This window comes from Dermacentor silvarum, chromosome 4 (genome assembly GCF_013339745.2).
Source record: "Dermacentor silvarum isolate Dsil-2018 chromosome 4, BIME_Dsil_1.4, whole genome shotgun sequence".
Taxonomy (NCBI): Eukaryota; Metazoa; Arthropoda; class Arachnida; order Ixodida; family Ixodidae; genus Dermacentor; species Dermacentor silvarum.
Window position 1 is genome coordinate 147,971,553 of NC_051157.2, and position 18,343 is coordinate 147,989,895.

Sequence of the window (18,343 nt, forward strand, 5' to 3'; positions counted from 1 at the left end):
TGTTGAATTGATGTGAACTTTACATAAACAACTCGTGCGATCACTTAAGAAACCGGCGCACTAACGTAAGCGCGAATATTGATAAGCTTAAGACAAAACATTGTACAAACATTTAAGCATGTGCGTTAGAAAATCTCATCGCGATGCACACGAGTGCACCAATTTTTTGTTGTAGTCGCAGCATATGAACTTACCTAAGCTCGTTCAGAACGGCGTTTCGTAGGGACGAGGGGGCTTGTGTTCAGCACTGCGGTGTAGCCAATAACAATGATGTCGCATGACAATGCACGAAAGTGAAACTCACACTCACAGTTAAGAATGTTGCTTTAGATATGATGCAACAAGTTGTGTATCATACGCACATTAGGTGCAACTAAAGCCTTTTCCATTAACGAAAGCACTCTTTCACGTCATTGAATATAAAAAGCTTTATTTCAAGCAGATAGGATCAAGTGAAAAAATACGAGTAAGTCTTCCATTGGAAGCCGCAAGTTTTGCACTAGTTCCCGAAGGTCACTAGTGCAAAACGGGGACGCAACAGCGTTTGCCTTCAGGGCATGGCATTTCCGAGTGTACAAGTCCAGCGCATCGTTCGGAGGCTCCTTGACAGGTCCCGTGAAGCGATGAACAAGTCTTCGCTTTCCCTGCGGGGGCAAAAATTCACGATTATGTAGGCGAGCATGGCAGCCTAGTCTACAATGGAATCTTGAGGTTTTGTTTTGTATCCACCGCCTTCAGTTGTTTGAGTTGTGTTAAGCAGCATATTTTGTGCAGGTGCGTTCTTGCAGTCGTGCTATTTACAGTCATTAATCGTTAAGTAGTTGACACTGGTACGCCGTGCTTGTTTACTACGATCTCTTATCATGATGACTAATGTTTAGAATAGCGCGTGCCATACAAAGTTTAGATAATTATGTTGATATGCCTCCTATTTGCGCACAAAAGGGCGGACAACCAATTTTCCTGGGACCCATTTTTTTTAGTGCAATGGTAAGCTTACCGGTCAGAGTATTGAATCATGCAGTGGTATCACGGAAAACGCTGCGGAACATTTTTTACTAGAAGTTTTCGATTGCAGTAAGGAGGCATTCGTCACTGGAAGTATGCGGGAAACAGTGATAGGTGAGCGCGATAGCGATTATACGGCGGTATTGGTGGGAGGCGGGCGACAAACGCTGTCGTAGCTGTCAGAACGTATTACTTTGGCTATCAAGCCCATGTTCCTGCTATTCATGTTTTCCGACGTGCTAAATTATTTCCACAATCACAGCTACGTGCTTTCGTGGTTTCCTACGGAACAGATTTGGTCATTGACAAGTCAAAAAGGTTTTTTAACCTAGCCAAGTTCTCTAAAGTGAAACGATGCTTTTACACGCGATACGCAGTTCAGCGTGTTGCCGTATTTATATACAGGCACGCGTGCTCTTTTGATTTCGTAAGTGTGTCGTGTCTAGAAATCCTGAGCAGGTTGTAACAAAGGATTTAGCTCGAATGTGTGCTCGTAATTCGGCGCGTGTACAACAGTAATCATGTGCATAGAATAAAGACAAATAGCGTAATAATATACGAACTACAATTTTAACTGATAAGGATGCAGTACTTAATAACAGCCGACTTACTTGCAGTGATCTCATACACTACATCCGAAATACCAAGGCTTCACCGCCAATCTGCGCCACTTAGAGGTTTTTTGTACTTTATTTCCCAAATTAAAATTATAATTCCCACTTAAATTGCGAACAGCTTACTTGATCCTATCACTAAAAAATTAAATTATGGGATTTTACGTGCCAAAACCAGTTCTGATTATGAGACACGCCGTAGTGGGGGACTCCGGAAATTTGGACCACCTGGGGTTCTTTAACGTGCACCTAAATCTAAGTACACGGGTGTTTTCGCATTTCGCTCCCATCGAAATGCGGCCGCCGTGGCCGGGATTCGATCCCGCGACCTCGTGCTCAGCAGCCCAACACCAAGCCACTGAGCCACCGCGGCGGGTGATCCTATCACTACAAATCGTAGTCATTACATTGCCATCAACGTCTCACGACAATTTCTTGACCGTTGTCAGTTCCTTTAAGAATTATGGTAATATTGGAAAACAAGAATGGCATTTTCCCGAGGCCCCTATATAAAAAATTCGAGATGGATGATTACTATACATATGATTTTGAAAGTGAGGAAACATTATTATGTGACGGCTATATTCTGGTCTAACTGCTTAAACGTTCAAATTGTACGTTAGTGAGGTCATACCGCGATTTAGCGTAAAGTATTTAGTGTCACAGGTTGTTTTGTGTTTTCTAAACAAAATGTTTCCAAACAGACCTCCTCATACACTCCGGCGGTCGAATGCACAAAACTTTTCGTTCGTAAGTGTTCCTTGCTATTGGCCGGATAACTTAGTTAAGAATATGTCTAGCATCAGCACTGGCTGAAATTTTTCTTGCCAACAATTACATTATGAGAGCTTGTTGTGAATACGGGCCCAGAATATTTGGCTGGGCACAGCTGCCGAATAAACTGATCCCAGCCCACCATCGAATAGGTTAACACTCGCAAGAACATTGAGCGTACTGAGCCTTCAAGTAAAGCTAACATAATTCTGGTGCAGTGAGCCACAATGATGTCCTAGTGGTTGACCGCGGCAGCTACTGGGTTCGAATCCAGTGACGCGTGAAACAAACCTGTTTTTCTAATGAGTAGCTATGCCATCTGGCTTGCTGCTGGAATACGTGCAGCGATTGTCACCACGTGAGGTCAACCTGCAAATATTTCTACGCACGGCCTGTGTGCTCCCCCTTGGCAACCTCAGATATCCTTGTTGTAGAGCGTCCGCTACAGTTCTGGGAAGCACACTATAGCTGTCGCCGGGTACCGTACCTACCAGTACAATAGGCACCTGTGCGCTCACGGCCAGGTGCTCGGCCATGATGGGACCTCAACTCTTGGAAAGGGACGTTTATCCACAACCCGAGTGCGCCCCCACCTAATATGTGCTTTGGGACGCCACATTGGAAATCGCCGCCATGGGAGTGGCCCAGACCCCCCTTCTCGGCGTTGCGTTGTGCCCAAAGAATTCGACGCGATTGGCGTGGCGCCGGCTTCTTTTCCAGGGCAATTAAGCTCTAAAGAGAGGCGAAAGTCGGGTCGGTTGATGCCTGCTATGTGCCCATTACGGTAATAAGTGTAGTACGCAGGCAGGTCTCGAATTGAGGCTACACTGTCACAGAAATGACACCCCAAACCGACACCCTGCTTCCTTAACATTTAGGATAGAAGTACAGCGCCGGCCGCCTCGCCGCTCCAGCGCAAGTCTTGTTAATTTGTATTGCATTCTTGCGTATTTTTTTACCCTAATTGCAAGATGTACAATTCTCGCTCTTTTTGTATCCTGCCCTCCTATTTAGCTTTCTTTTCCTTGACGATGTTGTTTCCGAATATGTTAGCCAAGCGTCGTTCAATGGAGGCATTATTTAATCTACGCGAGCGAAGTATTAGAACGGTTGTCTTACTCTTGCAGCAAGTGGAGAAGAACCCACAGCCTCCCAGTTTCACTTTATCTTCCTTCCGGCACAAAAACCATAGCCTGCATTTATGACCGCTGGACTTGCACGCCGAGGGTGAACTGGCAGCTGTAAAATAATAAAAAGAATAATAAAGAAGAGTGGTTGTTCTATGTATCAATGCCCAAAGCGTAACACTAATCCGTTGAAGAATACCGCTGTTATCCGAGCGTGGCGATAGTGAGGCTTTATTTCATCATATTTCCCACGTTGAGTTCTATACAGCTATCATTGCTGCTCATTCCTAAATATTGTAAGCTTCTTTGAGCAAAAAATTGAACTAGTGTTCAGAAATGAGCATAATGCCAATAAAATATTGCAGTACTGCCAGCGGCAAGCCAAGTGAAATTGTGATTGGAAGGGGTTGTTTCTGGGCGAAAATTGAGAGGTGGCATTGGTTTTCATGATGCATTCGTAGGTGCTGTTGCTGGAATGCAATTCACTTAATGTGTGTTCATTCATAAGTTCCATATCTTCAGTATACTGTATAAGAAATTAACCTCAGCGATTCAAGGTTAACATAATGGTTGCTTGGTAATTTATGTACTGTAACTTGAGCAACACACTTCGAGGCATTGTGAAGAATGACTTCAAAGCGTCATTATACTCGTGTAATAAACAAGTTTTCCAGTCAAAATAGATCGTTTCTAAGCATGCAATAGATGCAGAAAAACGAATAAAAAATGTTTCCAAGCCTCGCTATAACTTTCAGTGGGAAATTGGCAGGCTAGCGAGCAATGCCGCAGAACTATAGTGATGCAATCCGCGCAACTAACGAGTTGCCTAAATAGCAACAAAATAAGTTCTAGGGATGACAGGCGCAATCATAGATCGCAGAGGTTTAAGAGGTGTTGCTGAAATTTGCAGGCATATAAGTTAACTGCTGCGAGAGGGATTGTTTCTTCAGTGGGCTCAAAATATGCCTTGTTGATAATGATAGAGTTACAGTTACTCTGCCTATGATGCTCTCAAAAAATGATTACAAATACACAGTCAGAAATAACTCGACAGATGAGACTGAATTCAGCGAAAAGCGAGAGTGATTGCACGCATTATTCGTGATTTATGCTGTTACATTGCACTGTGGCAGAGGAGAAGCGATCAAACGGATGAATGATGGACGAAAAAGAGGACGGAAGCAAAGGATGCATGTGCACGTGAAACAGTGACTGCAAGGGAGCCTCATTTCTAGATCCTAAATTGCTCAAATGCCAGCGACATTTTTTTGACTGCCCTGTTGTTGAAGCATCAGGGCATGCGCCTGAGCAGTGCCCTTCGATAGGCGCTGCGTTGACTGCAATTGATGCTCGTCCACTGCTGCCACGAGCATGCTTGAAAGAGACGCAATATGTGATCCAGCATTTCATGGCCCGCTGGTGCTGGCTGTTAGGATAACTCAGGAAGGTGGACACCCGTGTCGACTTGTCTACTTCGCGTTGAACTGTTTCGCAGCAACGCAACCTACCACGACTTTAAAAGCACCTTGTGAAGGCCAGACTGCAGCTGCTAGAATTTTCAACTCGATCTAGGGCGCTATAACGTAAAACTATTCCAACGTTTTCTATTCCAATTCTGCAATAAGCCCTTCACGATTGGTAAAAAGATTTTTGGGCTACCGCCGACTTTTCCTGTCTGTCACGCGACGTCACAGAAACCGTGATAGCTTCCCATCTGATATGATGTGTAGACACTGATTATGAATGATTAAACCGAACAAAACAAAAAGAATTCTTCCCGATTCAACGCCCTTTCGCCATTAGCCCTCTCCTATTGGTCAAAAGTTTTCAGGCTGCGCGCCCACTTCCCCTGTCTGTCACGCGACGTCACAAAACCACGGAAACTCACCGCGTCAAAGTGACGTGCACGAGTTAAAGATGCATCAATATGCCGAACAAAACTGATTTTTTTTTATGAATAGCCAGAGACTGCCCCGTTCCGAAAGGAATAGAAGATGGCTGCGCACCGATCGCCCAGGCACTCACAAATCGCAGCTGCCGGTGAGCAAGAATTTATTTGCGTATAATATTCCCTTCTGTGTGGCAGTAAAACGTTATCGAGCTCTTTCGGCCCGTTTACGACATGGCGCTGCCAACACTTCCTTACTGAGGATCCGTTTTAGCGGCATTCTTAACCTTCCGTTGCACGCTGCTGCTGTTTTCAACCAGCCAACGCAAGGTAAGTAAAGGGAAGCGGGCCAACTGGAGACGCCGGCGCTGGTTATCGATTTTCACTGCACTAGATCGGCCCCGTCAAAACCCTCTCCACTTGAGCGTGCTTCTCGCCTCTTGTAGTGAATTAGGAAAAACCGCTCCGTGTAGGCAATGTTATTCGTTTTGAAAGCGGACAAAGGTGACCTCCTACAAACGAAGAGAGCGTTTGATTGGGTTGTTCAGACAGCGCTGCGTGTCACCGCCCGATGCTTATGCCGGCGGTTACGTAAATTTGACTTTAGGAGATTCGAATAAAAGCAGATTAGAACAGTTTTATGTTATAAGGCCCCTTTATACCTCTTTTACAGCAGTGATACATCCTTGAATATTTTGCTCTGTTCTGAGCACTATTATTCCTTTTTTTGAAATTCCCAAATTCTTGGTGAAATGTATTTCTCACCATATTTTTATTCTAGCAGAGAGTCAACTTGATTTCCTTGCAACGTTGTAAATTTTATTTTTTGTCTTAAATGCTTCGTTTGTCCTCTCTTGTAGGGAGTTTTGGGACTTAACCACGGCAACACAGATAAAAGCCATCGCCCGAACAAAAAAGTTGGAAGGCGATACAACCTCTAGCTCAGGCTGATGAAAGACAATGTTATCATAGATGAGTCAGGCGGGAGAAACAGCGGAAATACAGTTTGAATTTTCTTGCAAAATTATTTTACTATCACTTCGCAATGAAGTACGCCGAATGAAGAGATAATTTATTTCTAGCATGCTTTACTCCACATGGTGTTGTTTTCTGAAACAGCTATATCATTTGTATCTTACTGATACTTTACACAGGAACGAAAGTTACTAAAATATCTCTTTCTGAAGCCTGAGAAGAATACCGAGGTCACAGGGGCTGGACTTTTTTTGTGTTTCACAACCGTACCTAAAAGCAGACATTGAAGTGATAGAATGCACAGAGGACGTTAGTCGTTATGTTTGTGGGAAATTTCGGGAAAACAGGAAATCGAAAATGGCTGAGAAGGTAGACTGACCGCCGGAGGAACTAGAACCCACGCCTTCCGCGTTGCGCGTGTGGGGGTTTGCGGAACGGGCTACTGAGGTGGCCGCCACCCCGTCCACTTTCTTACGAATTTGTGCAGGTCAGATTCGAGGCCTTCGCTATGAAATGACCGAGAATAATAAGTATATACGAAACGCTGGATTTTTTGTTGTCACAACCGCACGAAGAAAGAAGTAATAAAGTCAGTATGTAAAGGGGGAAGGTAATTCTGATGTTTTATTAAAGTAGACAGTAGCGTTGTTTTAAATTCGTAAACCTTGATATATGCGTTTCCGGAACCCCATTCCTGTAGTTGTGATGTCCATCGGGCACTGACGCAAAAATTTTGAAGTGTTTTGCAAGAATTTTCAAAGAGACAAAAAAAAATACCGACAAAGCCTATTTCACGATGAAAGTCAGTGTTAATGCAATTAGTATTGAACCAATGCATCGACACACCGTATTACCAACGCTGAAACGCGTCATGTACAAGGCGTGTATGCCGCCAGGCTCCTATCTCGCGGATCCTACTGGACACGATGCGCCATGGCGCCACAAAGTCTGCGCGTGGCGCGGGTGTAAATATTTATTCAGACAAGGCTGTCTAAATAGATATGTCGTGAGTATGATTCCGCACAGCACCGATTAGGCATTTAAGGGATTTTTTTGCCATTAAGAGTGGCACGTAGCCAGTGGCACTGTAGGCGACCTGTCGATGCGGGCTGTCTGCCCTTTATTGCGAACGCCGCCGTTTAACAACGACGGCTAGCCAGCGAACAGCATACCATCGTTGGGGCCCGCGAGCCCGGAGCGCCCTCTCTAGTTTGCATCTGGCCGATCATCCACATTCTTTACGGCCATCGCGAGCGTACGCTACTAGGGCCGCAACAGCACATGCCCAGTCAGCAAAGTTGGCATCACAGAGGTTCATATTAGAGTAGATGATAGGCCTACCAATCATCACACACCCACTTAACCAAGTCGGTCCCACAGTTGGTTTTGCAGCAGTTTTCTTTACCACGGCGGCCCGATGTGCTACCCATCTTCTTCTTCTTTCTGGGGTTTTACGTGCCAAAACCAGTTCTGATTATGAGGTACGCCGTAGTGGAGGGCTCCGGATTGATGCGTTTTCCCGCCAACTTCGGTTTCTGGATAGTCCGTGGTCTAATGGATGTGCTACCCATTAGACCACGGACTATCCAGAAACCGAAGTTGGCGGGAAAACGGTTCGAGACACAGATAGGTATGGATAGCGTGCGGAAAGTGCCTTAAATATCCAACGAATGCTATTTGCATCAGAAAGCAGGGCGCCGCCAGGATTCAACATTCCGTATCACAGATCACCTTTCGCAGGTATTACTCCTCAGTTCCGCCACCGGCGCCAAACCAGTGAAAACTGCTGTGCATGGGCTGCGTGCATGTCTGTTTGTTCACTCATTCATTTATTATTTTCTTGAATAAATCTTTACGTTGTAATAATGGCCTGCGGATTAAAATGAGAAGAGGGAATCAGGTATAAAGAAGAATGCCTGCATGTGCGGGTGGCGTCTCTTTGAGGTGCTATCCGGAGGTAGCAGAATGCCACCTTGAAGGGTCGGGTGTGCTTTTACCAAAGCCGGGCTTTCGGGGTGAACGTTAGCAATCTCAGGGAAGGTCGAGCAACCTGTGTTTGACTACATCTATTCAACACTACCGGTGTGATCGCTGCCTAGGCCAGACTTTGTGGACGAGATCTTCTGCTAACTCTAGAATGCTAGCAGGAATGGTAAGGGATACTGGAGATGGACACCCGAAGCAGACCATTACGCTCCTGCTTCAGCTGGGCAATCTGGTGGTCCCTTGCGGCGATTTGCGACGGGGAGTCATAGTATGGTCCCTAGAATATTGGCTAGTCTGCCGTCCGCCGACGGGATTGAGGACTGTTTCCGAATGACGGTGGCGGTGGCGCTGCGAGCAGTCCTCATGCTAGGGCGCGGCGCTCGGCCGCCCGGCTGCATGTGGGCGAAGCGCGCTCGCATTCGGCGTAGTTTAGCCATATTTATTTATTAATGATTTTGTGTCGCATTAATGCAACATTTGTTACGGCTGTGATGAGATGTTTTAGCCGCGTAACGTGGCATTCATTCGCGAAGACTTTTTGCTGAGCCGCATCGCAAGCATGCCTGTGGAGTGAGGATACGACTATTCTACCTTGCTCGCTGACTGCCTCAGAGCCAAATGAAAAAAAATGACAACTTTGTTTAGATAATTTTTTTAGCACAAGCAACAATGAAATACTAGAAAGCCCTTTCCTCTGAACGCAAAGCGACTGCTCAGCCTTGAACAGGTTGAGCACTGACTTTATTTATTCATGCTGTACTGCCAACTGCCATTTGGTAGTTATGGCTGGAGTGGTTGAAAGTAAAAAAAAAATGAGGTAGAGGTGTGCAATTTGGCATAGTAGAGGGTAAAAAAAATCAAACGTCAAGCTCGTTCAAAACCTATACAAGACAAAGAGAAAGCACTTCCAGAGAGTGACCACTTCTTAAGAGTGAGCGAAAACACCAAAAAACAAACTATAAAAATAAGGATAAAGAACCTTTAGAAAACAATGTAAACAAATTACAGCACACAGCAACCGATGAATTGGCAAGAGGTTCGTGAATAAGACGAAAAATTATTGAAAAAAGACAATTACAAGGCCGCTGAGCTTGCGTCTCATTTGTGATGCAATTGGTGAAATGCTGTTATTAGCATCTTCGCATTTTCAAATGTTTTAGCATTTCTTTCTTTGCTGTCCTTTCATTATTGAGAGACTTTGTGAAAAACCGGTGACGCAGAAGAGTGTAAAACTTCACTATTTCACAAGTGATTTGCTGTCCATCTTTAAGACAGTCTAGTGCAGGAAAATGCACCTGAGAAATAAATGCAGTAAAGTCGAGAATGCTATTCTCACGCTGTCATTTAAACGGAAAAAATGTAGTGAAGCTGTCTTCAAGGAAAGTAATAATAATTATTAGAAGGCCTGAGGGGTACAGCAAGCCTCCATAGTCAAGCTGCAATGTGAAGGCTGAAGCTTCGCTGTTAGCTATAGCTGTGTTCTTTTCAATTGTCAGCAACAGCGCACATTCTTTACAGAGGTCTTCTTTAAAATTTCATTTAATTTCATTTCATTTCCTTAAAGACCCCGTAGTAGGGGTATTACATAAGGGGTGGGGATACAACATATACAAACAAGTGTTACAATGATTTCAATTCGTTGCATAAAAGTTGTTACATCTTGAACGAATTGGGATGAACAGGTGACCGCAGCGACTTGATGAGGAAGGGCATTCCAGTCTTTAGATGCTGGGTAGAAAAACGAAGCTGAAAATGTATTTGTGCGTGAGTTTGGTTGTGCTACCTGCCAACCAAATTCACCACAAAAGGGGATGGCCAATGCGTTGTGACCGGCGTGATGGGGGACAATGTATGGTGGACGATTAAGCGTCGAATAGTAGAACCTATGGAAGAGGGAGTGGGTGGCAATGCGGCGAAGAAAAGGTAGAAGCGATAAGGAAGATTCTTTTTTCAAGTATGAAATGCTGACGTCGTAGGAGTATGTAGAATGAATATACCTGGTGGCGCGATATTGAAGTGCCTCAAGGGCTTTGGCGAGATATGCTTGATGCGCATCCAAAATATTCCTTGCCGTGTACCCTGCTGCATGACATACGAGCTTGTCATGGCTTCTTGCAGTCACAAAATCCGTGCGGTCTGACAAAATGCTTCTGCGCAGAGCGCAGCATTCCAGTGCACTTTTGGCATCGCCAAACTTTCCTGCCTCAATCAATTTGTCCAGTATTGTAATCTAATTTTTTGGTTACACCTTGGGAACAGAAACCAATGCAGTTATTATATAAGTTCTGGAGCACAGCTTCCTAATTTAGGTGGTTTTGCAAGGTTATAAAATGCAAGTGAATTGATTAAAAGTAAAAACTGCGCAGCAGTAGGGTGATCGTTAGTTACAGAAGATTGCCTGACAATGCCAAACAAATTTTCGAATTTGTCCCGGCTCAAACATGCAGTAAGTATGTACTTGAAGTCAATGCTACTGAGGTATGAAAGCAAGTTCAGCGTGCTTTAGATTGTCACTCGGAGGCCCTCAGTGGTACGTACTTGAGCTAAGAAAAGTGCCAACTGTTGCCTTTGCGTGTTATTTTCATTTCGTCAGATATTCGAGGAACTCCTTCACAAACATGTAGTTCGGTGACTGCATGTACAAAACCCGCTTTTGAAATACGAGCAGTCATTATCCCTATCAGTTTGTTCATTATTTTCGCAAAATTCTCTGTTGCTTCAACAGAACCATAAGCTCTTTCTAAATGAGAGCTATAAAGAAAGAGCCCCTTGATTACTTCGTCGTCAAATGTATGGAAAGCTGGGGCAAGCCTTATTTTCCCGTAGGAATTGGGATGGATACGGTAATACTTGGCATCACTTTAAGTGAAGCACTATTATTATCCTTTTTCCACGCTTCTTGAATGGGCCCTACATGGGCGCGACCTTCAGGTATGTTGAAGCCATTAGTGACAAATGCGTTTGTAACATGTTTGACTAGATGGGGAAAATCCAACAAGAAATGCAAATGACGAGCTCTGCCACCTAAGCACACGCACAACGTAAAGGCACATTCCCACTGGCGATCGCGACCAGACGCGCGACTGATCTCGTCGCAAAACGAAGTTGTTTGACGGTCGCATAGGTTGAGAAGCGAGAACTTTCGGCCAGCCGCACTAGAGACAGAAGAGAGGGGAAAGGCAGGGAGGTTAACCAGATGGGAAGCCTGGCCGCACATTGCACAATGCCATGCACTGCTCGCTCGAGCGAAGAGCGTAGCATTAGCACTGCTCGCAGCGCCCTCTACACTTTCATTCAGGAAGCGTCCTGCCCTCTCCATACGGCACGGCGCGCGGACGGCAGACTAGCCAATATTCAAGGGACCATAGTCATAGACCGTTTTTTCATGGGCGCCGCCATTGCGCAGGCAGTGGCGCCATCTATGGGCAGTTGGCATGCTGGCTTGGGCGAACGCCCGTGTTGTATGCTATGATATACGATCGGCGGCAGTTTCTGGTGGATGTTTTCGCACTCGCGCGGTCTATTTAGCATGAAATGGCGTCTTCTACGTGGGGAATGGTCCTGTGAGGCGTAGTGAAGTAATTTAAGTCTGAAATAATTAAGCGGCTGCAGTTTCTGCTGGCGTTAGGGCGAACGGAGCACCCAGCGCGAGGTGTGCGCGTTTGTTTGAGCGGCTTACAATTAGCCTCGGATATGAGTTAGGTATTTATGAAAATTCGTTTCACGAATCTTACCTTACTGCAGCATTCTCAGCACTGTAATTCTAAGCTCTGGTTCAGCTGCAACGAGAAGTTACGAACCATTTGACGATCCTTACAGCGTGGGTATCGTTCTGCTGGAGAATAAGTCGTGCTGTTTACATTGACAAGCGTTCAAGTTGTTATCTGTAGATAATTTGGACGACTGCCTTGTTTGCTGGGCAAGGTTTCCGCCCACAAATAAAATAGTTTGGTTAATAATAATAGCATACCGTACAGTGTGAATCATACTTTTCGAGTGGTCGAACGACCAGCTGCAGACTGCGCGAGCGTCCGAGGCAGTACTAAATGCTCTGTTATAGATCTGTTTGTCCTATATAGCGCATGTTACAAGCGGTTCAAGCATGCGGCACGACCATGCGAAGTCTTATTGCATCGTTATGCCGTGTTCTGCTTTATTTTGCCGCAAAAGGAGGACATATAAACTCTTTTTTTTCAGTCTCGTGAGTTCAGTCATCTACGACGCATTCACCCATCTTACAGAAATGGTGTCCTTACAAATAGATGTTGTATTCTCTTTATGCGATCCCTTTTTTATATTGCACCTTACATGGCAAAAAGGCAATGCCGATCAAAGCACGAAGGTTATATCATGTTGGTTTGCCAACCGCAGTGCTCGCTGTGTTGAGCAAAGCCTTCGGTCTCTTGCAGGAGGCTAACGCAGAGATAGTGATTTGAAATGTACTAGAATTAAAAATGCGTGAGAACAATACCGGTGGCTGATGCAAATGTTTTACAACTCTTCGTCGAGTGTAAACCGATACATCCAACATAGTTCACCACACATACACACACCACGGCTGATTATGCGCGTCGCATTTTTGCACATCCAAGAGAAATTTCCAGATACTGTAGCCACTGTTGCACCTAAAGGCTACAGAATGGTTGTTAGACGACCTCGTAAGAACTGACATCTCGTAAATTGCACTCAGAACTATCTAAAACACCTCCAAATCGTTCCGCGGTGCGCGACCGGCAACACATTCAAGCCGCGGCGCGCCGGCTCGCACAAGCCGGAGAGGAGGAAAGGCTCGTCGCGCGCCCTTTCCTCCTCGCCCGATGAAAAGGTCTTTGGCGTGTTCCAGCGGTGGCGAGCAGTCTTGAAGGCTTCGATGGTGGTCTCTATTTTCCTTGTCCGTATCCTCACAAGCCGTTTTGTTCTCCACTGTCTTCACGTTGTCAGCGAGCGTCTAGTGTGCATGGTCCCCTGGATGGCGACAAGCATGTTTTGTGCTGTGCGCTATGGTCGTTGCGTAGGGTCGGGTGTTCATTGTTTGACGGTCTTTTGGCTGTCAGTGTAGATGTAAACAGTGTCTTGCCCCTCAACATCACATCGTTCAACAGTTTCTTCGAAGGCCTTGTAACTCAAGCTCTGTGACCTTCGAGTGGGTGTGACCACTTTGGTACATGACGCGCGTTTGCGTGCGTTTTCCGTAACGATCTGCAGCTGTATGACTTCTGATTAATTTCGGCATATTGTAACGAAGCATCTGCATAGACTTTGTCTCCGAGTGTTTTTCTTCTGCGTCCGATACTCTTGCTTATCGGCGTTCGTTGCGTTCGCCTTTGGTGCTAGTGGGAAACTGCCTAGCACTCCTTCACCCTTATTTCATCCCAGGGGGGAGGCAGTGAGTCGAATTCTGCCAGGCGCAGGTCCGTGTTAAAGAATTTAGATAGCAGTCGCTGGCCATTCTACGCGTTCTTCACCCTGAATTTGAGATTATACTTCTGTGCCATTGCAAGGCTTCCACCGTTGATAGGTGGGAATATAGGTGCCGCTACTCTGTTGTTGCACGTATTGGTAGCCCTCTGTTTGTCCTCATAACAGTATTGTCTAGCTTGTGAACTAGGTTGCAGTTAGTAGCCATCAGGTCGTATTGTAATTTGGGGCTCCGAACTTGAACTTGTCAGTTTGAACAGCCACAGTAAGCCATTATAGAAGGTGTGTGATTGCCACTAAGGTGTGATAGAATTCATGTGCTTTAATTACCTGTAAAAATGACAACAGACTTGTGCGACCTTCCAGAATCCCAACTCAATTTTCAACAAAGCTGTCTCGTTTGAACAGTTGTAGGAAAAGCTTAAGCCCCGAGCAACTATATTCGCACACTTCAAAGTGTTGCCCGTAAATGACTGGTTCGTTTGTAACTGCATGCGAAATTTGGCGCTACTCGTGAAACTTACTCACATACACTCTGGAGCGCTTCAATACGTAATGTATTGCAGAAATCGTAATTGCCCAAAGCATTTTAGATTTGGCCTACTCGTAACTCATAGAGTGCCCCTCATTTTCGCAAAGTATAAACTTTGTGTCTCGGTACACTGGGAAACAGCGCAAAATGGCCATACAAGACGTTCGAGTACTTCACGAAGAAATGTTTTACCAAAGCTGTATTTATGCCGGATGTACTTAGGTTCATACACAAATTGCCGAGGTTCCCCTCATGTTCGCAAATTTGATCGTGGTGGCTTATGTAGTTAAGCCAGGGCGGAGGCGAAATTTTGCGCCACTCGTAAAACACGCTCATAGCGCTCCGGAGCACTTGCATACGTAATTATATTCAAAAGCCACAATTAAACCGCACACATTTAACTTCGCCTACACATAATCCATAGGGTGCTCCTTATTGTCGCAAAATATAAACTAGGTGCGTTGCTTAGTTCACCGAGGACACCTGAGAAAACAACTATGGGACTCGTATGACGCCTGAAAAGAGGGAAACAACTAGAATTCAGTAATTATTTTCTAGGCTTCTAATTAAACTAGAAATGTGAAATCTTTGTTACACATTACAGTGAATATTATACTAATCATCACAGAAGTTGAAGTTGGTGTCTTGTATAGTCATTTTAGGACTATGAGAAACATGGAACGCTTGTAAGTAACTCTGTAAAGGTTGTATTTCGTCTGCACAGGCTAAGCAATGACCGTTCGTCAATCGCAGCATATTTACTGCTGCAACGAAATATAAATAACATGTCTCATATAGTTCACCGATAATACCGGGATAAAGAAACTACGTGATTCGTACAGCCCATAACAACTGAGAGAAGACGAGTATTCGGTAATTATTTTCCGAGTAAATAATTAACGTGCACAGCTGAAACTTCCGGTATGCGTCATCTATAGAGTGGTTATTATTTTCTGTATATGTGATATTTTGGCCGTGTTTGACCCTCCCACAGGGGGGAGGGGGGGGGGTTATTTTATAAGCGTTTCTGATAACAGTCTAAACGGGCGAAAAACGACGGTGTAGCAATTTTTATATACCGCTCAATAGACACGCACCCGTCAAAATTAACGCACACCTTGCCCCTAACATTCCCCAACTTTCAACAACAACAACAACAACAATAACAACAACAAAAAAGAAAGATATGAATTGCGGAAGTTATTACGTTTGTTGGTAAACTGTGAAAACAGGCACGCAACTTCGGTGATCACTGATAGTCTCATGAACAGCTTCGCTGTTAAACGTTGCACACTTTAACAAACATTGCCATTAGGCCATTTTAACATGTGGGTTCCTTTGTCACAGTTCTGTTACTTTCATATCATCCATTGCTCGTAAGCAGCGAACTCTGACGGTAACAAATCGGATAACTGAACAGACCAGGACAAATAGTGTAAAACAGAATAATAAAAATAAAAGAGCTACACCATCTATGCAAAATAACCATGTCATTTTTCGCATTCTTAGAAGCAAATCTCACTTACCCATAATGCCTGAGGTAAGGCAGAAGACACATAGCACAGAGAATGACAGCATCACGATTAGGAGATTAGACTTTCCGCAATAACCGCAATGATTACAAGGACCATATGCTCTAAGCAATCTCTATTGCTGGCTGCACTTTCCTTCTTCACATTGAATTGAAAATATCTCAACAGATCCAGAAAATTCTTTGTAATAAGGGTTTTGTTCGAGACATTGGACAACGAAATGGGTTGTGTACTCGATTTTGCTGCTGGTCGGGACAAGTACAGCTTGCGTAAGCCTGAAATGCTTTCAGCCGGTACTTGTAGTGACGTCATTAAGAGCACACAATAGACCAATTCTTTATTTGAGAGCACGAATTGTAGCTCATGTAACACGGAGCTAGCACCTGCAGAGCTAATTCGAGGACGTGTGTGTGGCACTACCCCAAAGGAAGCGACTGCGTTTTCTAAGCAGAGACTAGCTCCATCCTTGAACAGGGCTGGAAGCCAGGCTATTCGGTGTGAGAATTCTGACGTACTTACAGCGTTATGAAACCTATGCACAACATGAAGACTGGATGGGCACTTCACCGTAACTAGTTTACCAAGACACTCATCTCCGTATTCTAAAGCGCTCTTCCACTCAACACTCTACCTCGACTCAAAAAAGGTGATGGCAGCGCCATCCCTCGACATTAGTGGTCACTGCGCTACACTGACACTCCAGGTAGTTCTTGAGAAGCGTGGTTTCTTCTTCAGCCGAAGGGCAGCGGTGCAGTTGGTGGAGTGCAAGAAGAGCTTCGAGTTAAGGATCGTGCGAGAATACGGGTGCCAGTACTGGTCAACAACAGGGCCGGCATTTGGTAGCGATTCCTTTCCGATGCTAATGCCTTTTCGCGCTTGGTCAGTGGTCAGAGCGACGGTCCGCTCACATTATCAACGGGATCAGCCGGCAGCCAGCGGTGGATGATTAGACTAGCATAGAATAAAGCATAATACATTGCTACAAAATACTGGCCCAGTGCTGGAATGATGAATGAGAAGTTCGAAATAAAATTCGCCACGCTTCACACATGCAGACCGCGTAATTTTTATGATAATCGATATTCACACCCATTCTCTCTCTCTCTCTCTCACTTTTTTAAAAACAGCGATATATAATCCTAGTCGGGCACAGTTGGTGGTTGGTCGTGCCTGCTTATTATTAAACTAGTGGATGTTCCGTACCAACCTTACCTTGTATATGTTGTGCCCTTATTTAGAACTGTCAAAGTGTCAGAATCAGAGGTTTCCAAGTAAGTGAGAGCAGATAAATCTTTCAAATACCTTTCGGGAGTACTGGAGTCGCGGCGCGTGGTCGGAGTATCACGCGGCATTTTTGGCATTTCCACGCTATGAATTATGCGCGAGAAGCACATACCCAGAATGTAGCGTACTGAAAACAAATGAACGAAGCGTTTTCGAACACAGTAGCTGTCCCATTGAAGGTCACATTTAGTTCAAAAATAAAAACCTGCTTACACAACTTTCTTTATTGAGCCATGCTATGAACACATAAATTTATTCACTGGCGAAAATTGCACTCATGAGCGAATTCTGTTGGGGCGACCACCGTATATTCAATCATTTTTTAAGTAATCTAAGCTAAAGTAACGTTAGCAGGGATACCCTGTATATTTAGAGACACAACAGAGTGAAATTTAACTAATCTGGTCCTTTATCATGCGTTTTGGACTAAGCACTCAAAACAGTAACAAAGAAAGTTGAAGGAAACAGCGAAGGGATTTGGAAGCATTCTAGGGAAAAAAGTCGGTAGGAGCGAAGTTTGCAGGTCAGAAGTTAGATAGGTTCGGAATGTCAGAAGTAGGTCAAGTATAGCCATGGACAAAGGGGGAATCTATTGTGGATGTGAGCGTATAGTCATTCACTTATAGCGTGCCACAATGTTATCGCATCGCAGCCATAACGTACATCATAAGGGCCGTGTATACGAGTGTGCTTGCCACCGTTTTCGTGTTTCCACAATCACGTCAGAAAAAAGTTACGCGTCTGGACACGGACACAAGCAGAGGGTAAGGAACAACATAAACGCCGACTGTAAACTGAAGTGTCGCACAATGCTGGAGAAGAAAGTACACACAAAACTTATCTCAGTGGGCTCAGGAATGGCATCGCCACTCGGTAAACTTATCTGCTCAAGGTCAGGAGAGGCAACGCAAACCGCCACGCATGAACACGCGCGGCCCTACGCGAAACATAACTGCTTAGTTATGCGCCGCGTAGCGTCGATATGTACAAACTTGCGCACAAAATTGCAGTTCAATTATATTCTATTAGATATCCCGACATGTAGCAGCTGCATATAGCAGTTGCATGCTGCATGTAGTTGGACCTGGCTAACTCAAGTAGGCTAGGTGAATATTTGTCACCACCCCGTTTCGAAGGGGATGACAATAAGCCATCATCATCATCATCATCAACAGAAACTACCGTGCCACGGGTCAAGTGATGTG

At 44.8% G+C, this 18,343-nt stretch overlaps 1 long non-coding RNA gene across 1 annotated transcript; it reads right to left on the bottom strand.

Annotated features, from left to right (window-relative positions):
* Window positions 1–507: 507 nt before the first annotated feature.
* On the bottom strand, window positions 508–16,121 carry LOC125945213 (uncharacterized). The gene is made up of 3 exons (XR_007466697.1): window positions 15,849–16,121; window positions 3,516–3,635; window positions 508–644 (listed from the first exon to the last, which is right to left on the bottom strand). It is a non-coding gene; the product is annotated as an uncharacterized LOC125945213 (long non-coding RNA).
* Window positions 16,122–18,343: the final 2,222 nt, after the last annotated feature.